The 7,746-nt window shown below is 32.2% G+C and overlaps 1 long non-coding RNA gene across 1 annotated transcript; it reads left to right on the top strand.

Annotated features, from left to right (window-relative positions):
- Positions 1 to 1,171: 1,171 nt before the first annotated feature.
- LOC141481725 (uncharacterized) lies at positions 1,172 to 2,485 on the top strand. Its single transcript, XR_012465129.1, has 3 exons — positions 1,172 to 1,386; positions 2,055 to 2,111; positions 2,172 to 2,485. It is a non-coding gene; the product is annotated as an uncharacterized lncRNA (long non-coding RNA).
- Positions 2,486 to 7,746: the final 5,261 nt, after the last annotated feature.

Raw genomic sequence — 7,746 nt, 5'->3', positions numbered from 1 at the left:
TTGAACTATTTAATTACATTCCCGTATTGAATTCTTTATCAACCCTCGAAATAATTTTCTTCCAGAAGGTCTCGGAGAATACCTATTAGAAATGCGAATGGAGCTTGCTTTTAAAACTGATATTTGGTTAGAATTTTGTTTTTCGAAAACAATGGAATGACCTTCACAATTCGAGCAAGTCTGTGGTTGATTTGGTTTGGTATTTTACCATGAACCATCTCATGTCTTAAAAAAGGTTGCAAATTGCGTACATTCGTTTCGAAAATCATAACTAAATTCGCTCAACTTAACATTTTGCGACCCAATCGGTCATCAGAGTATCGGAGCATCGAATACCAATCCTCATCTTCAGAGAAGACGTAACGAAGAGTTTTTAGTCCGGTCAATTTAGACATTTGAAGCTACCTAAATTCTCACCAAACTGAAAATCAGTAGAATTGTTTGAAATATGATTAAAAATAAAAATCGAAAGTTCCCCATCTTTCCCCTCTGTGAAAAAAAATTGATTCAAGGTCAAATGTCAAAAAAATAAGTTTTTTGCGATTTTACCATAAAAATACTCCAGACAAAAATTACAGACTATAAAATTATCTACAAAAAATGAATCAATACTTTTTTTCCTACAAGCCACCGTTTTTGAGATATTACCCTCCAAAAAGTTATAATCCTTATAATATGCACACCTATGAGGTATCACGGAAAAAAAAGATTTGTTACTTCAAAGAAATTTATTTAGTCTAATTTATTTCATCACTTTGATTAAATATCATTCATTTCAAACGACGTGTGTATTGTATCGATTAGATGATAATTTTGCGGAGACAAAATGAAATTCTCATTTTAATTTCTCTAATATTTCAATTCAAGAGGTCTTTTACTTAGTCAAATGAAATGTGGATCATTTCAAGAATAACATTTATTGAGTTCTCAAAATAATTCGGTTGAGTCAAACAATATAATTTCTTCAAATCAAAAGTACGTCTGTTGAATGAAAACTTTCCAATTCAGTTTAACACTATGGGGTGCTGTTTTGACACTAATATATAATTGAATCAACTGAATATTTATTTTCACTTCAATAATACATATCAATACCTTTAACTAATTTTGGAAATAATTTCAAGATTATTGAAATTCCATTTCAATATTTTTATTATTTGTTGGTTTGAAAAATTGAATTGTTTTCTTTAAAGAGATAATATAGTTGAAATACTTCTAAGGAATAGAGTGCCGGTCGGCACCATTTGCATTTTCGCAAGAACCGTAAACTAATCACGAATGGAATAAGAATTAAAAATGTGTTTTGTGTTTTTCAAGGAAATGACGAAGAGGTTTACAGTTTCTTTTTGATTATACGTGGATTGAAGTTTTTCAGTGTTTTCACAGGTATGTTGATAATATACTTTGTTTCATTCCATATTTTGAAATAATTATGAATAGCATGTATTGGATAAACGGACATCGTTTTTTTCAAGCACGTGCCCATACATTTTTCTCGACAGCTATCTATAAAAGTGGCTTGAAATTCTTATTGTTTAATGTAATGACTGAAAGAAAGCTTCCATGTTTTCAATTCTGTTTTTAAGAAAGTAGAAGTTGTCGAGTGAAATGATTATCATTGAGAGGTAGGTAGGTATGCATACACTGGGTACCTAGTTGACCTTTGATCTTTGGATACGAAGGAATTGGACATTTTCAGAGTAAATACAATTGAGGTGTTTGCCACAAAAATAGGTGTAGATATACAATGTCGGCGAAGAGCTGTACCTTTATTTTGAATTGTAAATTTCTTACATCATAAATAATTGAATGGTGCCGTAAACAATGATTTCATTTTCATCATGATAGTATATACTGAATCCTTGAAGGAACCTCTTTTTAAGATTTTTCTTTCAAAGAACATTGTGAAATAATCACAGTTTTCTCTTGTATTACTTTATTAAAATCAGTAATACCGAAAAAGGAAAGTTATTTGTAACATATTTACAGAAATGATGACATCCAACAACACTGCACGAACTCAAAACATGCAATATAAGCTCTTTTATTTTTAGACATGGAAGAATTTCTTAATAACTTGGGATTAAATGACCTAATTGGCATTTTTAAAGGTAAAAAAATACATATATTATTTATCTCCTAATAATATACTTAAAACACATACTTTTCAGACAGAAAATGATGTAACCTTAGACATAGCTAAAAGGCTCACTGATGAAGAAATGACTCCCCCAATTGGCGAAAGAAAAATATTCAATCAAGGAAGCAATTGATGGAATAAATTAAGAATCATATATAACAGAGGTATGTCTTTTATTCATAACTTTAATAATGAATATGTATACCATTACAATTAAAAACATATTCAGTTTTCTCAAATAACTATATATTTTTGCGATTTGCTGTAGATACTTATTATTATTCAGGTCTATACCTAAGTAAATAAATGCTAGAATTCTCAAATCTAATAGATTTGAAGGCCTGGAAGTTATGATTGGAGACCTAGGTAAATTTTGTCATCACAGTCATATTTCTAATCAAATTTTTCTGTGATGAAGTACGTCATTGTTTTTTCCTATTATCAAAAAATAAGGGTATCTCCTTTTGTTAAATTGGATGTGTACAAAAAAAAATAATCATATTTTTATATTTCTATGGGATAATATCTAAGCTAGTTAGTAGAAATTGATCCAATAGTATTATTGCGAAAATGTAGACTATCACTAATCTCTGTTCTCTTTCATTTTAGATCATTACTTCAGTGATAGGTTTCGGAATCAACTCTAATTATTTTTTAGTAGATATCACCAATAATAATAATAGATAATAAAATATGTTAATGTTTTATATTAGGATTAACCATTTGTGAAAAATTTATATTTTCATTTAAATATTTGTAGAAGTCTATTATAATTTATTAATTGTTTGAATAAATTTGGTACTAAAATTTCTCGATTTTTATTTATATTTTGCTCATTCTCACGTTGAACAATTTTCCATGGCATTTACATAATCAGTATTGAATATGAAATATTATCCGCAAGACTCCCATCAGCAGCTGATTGAAAAATCGTGATACGTAAGTAGATCAATCATCCAGTTGAGAAAATGATACAAAGTGTATTTAATGTATTGAGAAATCGGGTTGTTGAACAAACTATAATATATTCTCACAATTATTCAATAACTTGATCTATTTTGATTAGAGATTCATGTAAATTCAATCACTGACTCAGTATTTCTGATTCTGCCGAAAAGTAATTTTCTCAATATACTAAAACTATACGTAATGCCTTTTATCTACAAACCTAAAAAACATATTGAAGTTTTGGAGAAGAGAAAAGTAATTTTCAGTAGAACTGAAAATTACTACCAACAAGATGCTGGTACTCAGATTAGTATAATATTTGGTTAATTGAATCCAATAACCAAATTCAAACAAGAGAGAAGGATTTTGATTTGTATAACTATATTTCATTTGGTACATCATTATTCATACTTATTTTGAACTTTCGAAATTCTTTACTCTATCAGAAAGATACTCACAATGAGGTATAAACATTGTTCGTTCAACTACTATTCATTATTTGTTCAGCAAAATCATTACTTTAGTGGAAATTTTCCCATTATCAAAACAAGCAAAGTTCTCCATCATCCTGCAGATATATTATGTTTCTTCAACATAACTTTTACTCAAATAGAAAATACATTTGATTATTTCAATTAGATCCACTATTTCACCCATCTTTAAATTTTGTTTGTTCAATAGAATATTCGAATTACTCTAAATCATTCTCGCTATCAATTAGACAAAATATTACTTGAATTCAATTCTTCTTTGAATTGAAATAACTAATGGATGCGATTGTTTCAATGAAATATTTGTTTGATACAATGAACATATGCTTGAAGAAATAGTTAGGAGTCAAAAATTCTTTTTACTTGCATCAACAAAATATTTTGTCGTGCATATATGACACTTTTATTTCTTTGAATGAAGTGAATTTTATTTCATTCAACAAATCTTTTTTTTCCGTGAGTGTACTTAGCGCGTGTTTTTACATGGTTTCCCCAGTAGGTTATTATATGGGTCAGTTGTGATCATGTTCAATTTGAAACTACTGCAAAATAATGGATATTAGCGAAGATTCAAAAGATAAAAGCAATTTGAGTTGAAAAAATTAAATTTAATCGTCCCAGTCGTAACTTTCAAACCCTTATTTTTGTTCTTCTTCTTGTTCTTCTTCTTGTTCTTGTTCTTCTTTTTCTTCTTCATCTTCATCCTGAGTACATGTAAACTGCGTTAATATCGATGTATCGCATGTCGCCTCGTTGGATTCAAATGGAACCTCCACTGTTGGTGATTCAATATTAGAGCACGACCGGCCTTGACAATGTGTACAGTTACAGAAAATTGTGTTCAGCAGTTTTTCCGGAGCAAGTGAAAGAAAGTTTGGACTGGTTCTAATGACTGGACTGGTTCTAATGAACTCACAACCCCAGTCTGTAGGGTCTAGCTGATAACCAAGCAACACTTGTACTTGGTAATATACCAGAGAAAATGTTGATGAGCAGCAACTGAGCTTGAAGGAAGACAAGGTAATTGTACATGTTTTTTACTTTTGGTATTTTTAACGAAACATGCATATCTATACTTATCTAAGCAGGTAGTTTTTTAAGGAGCTGCGTACGTAGAAAGAAGAAAGCGAATGCCGTTAGTGATAATTTTTTGTCGAGTCGAATTACTATAGTTATAACTTATCTATGTTTTATATTATAAATGTAAGTTACAGTGACCGATAGAAAAATATTTTAACATGTATTACAACTAGAGAGATGTATATACGTGGCGTACTCATGCATATAATGACTATTACAAAATTTACAACTTTTTGAATCGCTTGAGGATAGATTGAATTCAAACGAACCAATTATATTCCTTCGAATCAATTATTTTCTTTCTTTCCGTCAAAAACGGTGACTCCTAGGAAAAAAAGAGTCGATACAGTTTTTGTAGATATATTTATGATCTACAATTTTTGTCTGAAGTATTTTTATGATAAAACTCACCAGTTTGCTGAAAATCGCGAAAAACTAATTTTTTTCTTTAGTGTTGAGAAGAATCCGAATAGGTTGATTTGCCATCGTGCAATCATAGTTGTGTTCATCTACGTTATGGGAAATTTCGGGGAGAAATCTTGGTTGGAAACTCCACGAGATTCAGCTCGTACAAGGATTGAAGCCGTTGGACCATCACATGCATCGTACGTTTTGAAGAATAAACCAAAAACGCGATATGTAGTTATCCTGAGTTTCACTATAAAATGTTGTTCAGTGACGACGCATATTTTTTATCAAGTGGTTACGTGAATGAACAGAATTGCCGCATGATGGAAATTTCTAGCACATAAACTACTTAGAAAAAATTCATGGTTTGTGCTTTAAGGTGGCTATACACCTTCCTGCAGGCTTGACAAGTATGCATCAATATTTTTTGTAGGAGCATGCATGGACGTCTGTAAGATTATTTTCAAATTCAAACAATTATACTCGTAAAAGCAGCTTGAGGATAGATTGAATTCAATCGAACCAATTCCTTCGAATCAATTATTTTCTTTCTTTCCGAAATTTTTATCGAAAAGTAAACATAATAGTCGGTTAATGAATAAATTCGCATAGTGATGAAAATTTATGAATAATGGTGTCAGGAAAAAACCTCACAAATAGAGAAATTTGTTGAAAATTCATTATTTCATTAAATAAATCCCATCAATCTGATGACCATGAAAGTAATTATTAAACATTATTTTCCATTTTCCGCAAAACTTATTTATATTTTGACGATGTCATACATGATTTGTCGACACATTCATATCAATATAAAGTAGGAGCACATGGTAGAATTATTCACAAACTGTTAAGTATTACACTTTCAGAAAATGATTTTTAAAGAGAAATGAGTCATGAAACAAATCGCTATAAAACTGGTTCACCCGATTTCAAGAAATTAAGATGAACCTTGAAGGGATTAATTTTTATTAGGGAAGGTTTTGACTTTCTTGTTCGCCACCTTTATACAACGAAACGTGGGAATCTACCAACAAAAGGAAGGAAGCAACCAATTTCAAAAAATTAACTCCGTTCAAAGATGTGTGCAAAAAAGTAACTTTCAAATTGATTTTCCAATAACTCTCTTGTGCTGAATGTGTTCTATGTTCTTCGCTAATTTCGCACAGAGCGGTGCCTGTGCGAAAGTAGCGACTCACATTGGATTTGAATCGCTGAAGATTGAATCCATTTATTCCACATAAACGCAGTTATCCAGATCAAAGAACACTTAAATAGTGAAGTTTGAGGTGTACTGAGTTGAACCTCAAATCGATGAGCACCCACAGTCCGTTCTTGGTGGAATCAATGTGCCAAGTCACTTGAATGCTTTCCGTGAAAATATCTATAGAAGAGAGACAAATCTTTACCCTTTCTTAAATTTTCCAGGCTATTAAATTTGCACTAGCAACCTTAATAGCTTGGAATAGCCTGGTCTCCAATCAGGCGGATGGTTTTTTCTTAATGAAATCCCGCAACTTCCGGGTATGAGCTCCTTACACCTTACAAAGAAAGTCTGATATGAGCCATATATTGGATTCTCAATTTTTTCCAATTGGTCGTTGATATAGGTACAATAAAACGAGGGTTGGGAACAATTTGGATACCTGGGGAATATCAGCGTTGATGGTGAAAGTATTTGAGGGACATCCATCGACTGACACTTGCAGGGAACATTCTTCCAGGAAGCTGAAGAGCCATACACAAAAATGATCTGACAAGCCATAGTATCGAAGTTCGGCCAGCAAACCCCCATGCTACACACATTCAAAGACCTTAGAAATATCAAGCGCAACATCTCTTGATTCTCCATGTTTCTCGATTGCGTTATTTCAAATATGGGTGAGATACGACAGAAGGTCGCCTGTTGATCTTTGTTTCCGAAAGCCATATTGATGATCGCTCAAGACATTGAAACCTTTGGAATATTTGAGGATATGGTGGTTCGCGACTTTCTTCATGAATTTTGGTATCACTGATAGCAAAGCGACTTGTCTATAGTTATATGGAAGATTTTTCTTGCCTTTTTTGGGAAAAAACTCAACGCCAGGTTGAAAAGTCTGCAGAATACTGGTGCCTGTTCATTTGTGCACTTTTTAAATACGGTGACGTGCACTTCATCAGGACCAGACGCTTTGATATTGAGCTGTTTCAAAATTCGCCTAACTAGATCTTATCGCATAGTAATTCATGGCATTGTGGATCCTATTGTGAGGATAGTTGGTGTTGCCTTTCCCAGAAAATCCACTGTGGAGTGGGACGCAAATTGTTCAGCTAGTAGATATGTTTTTTCTATGGCTGTTGTTGCAATTGAACCATTCGCTTGTGTTAGTGGTGCCCTTGCCTTTTTTTTGGGAATGGGCTGAACGCGAGCAATCTTTCCCTTTCTCATTAGATAGGTTGAAAAGTCTGCAAAGTACTAGTGCGAGATCATTTACCCTTCTTCAAATACGATAACGGGCACTTCATCACCTTATTGATATTGACTTATTTCAAAATTAGCCTGACAAGACGCTGTCGAAAAGTGATCTCTGGAATTGTGGATTCTAGTTTGGGAATAGTGGTTGGTGCCTTTCCCAGAAAATCGACTGTGGATATTCATATATTCCAAACCTGCCTTTGTGAAAATGGTAACTTTTT

This window comes from Leptinotarsa decemlineata, unplaced genomic scaffold (assembly GCF_025532065.1).
Source record: "Leptinotarsa decemlineata unplaced genomic scaffold, Ldec_3_MD MMD2_tig00000505_RagTag_RagTag, whole genome shotgun sequence".
NCBI lineage: Eukaryota > Metazoa > Arthropoda > Insecta > Coleoptera > Chrysomelidae > Leptinotarsa > Leptinotarsa decemlineata.
Note: the sequence above shows the minus strand (reverse complement) of the source record. Positions and strands in the feature narration are given on the sequence as shown.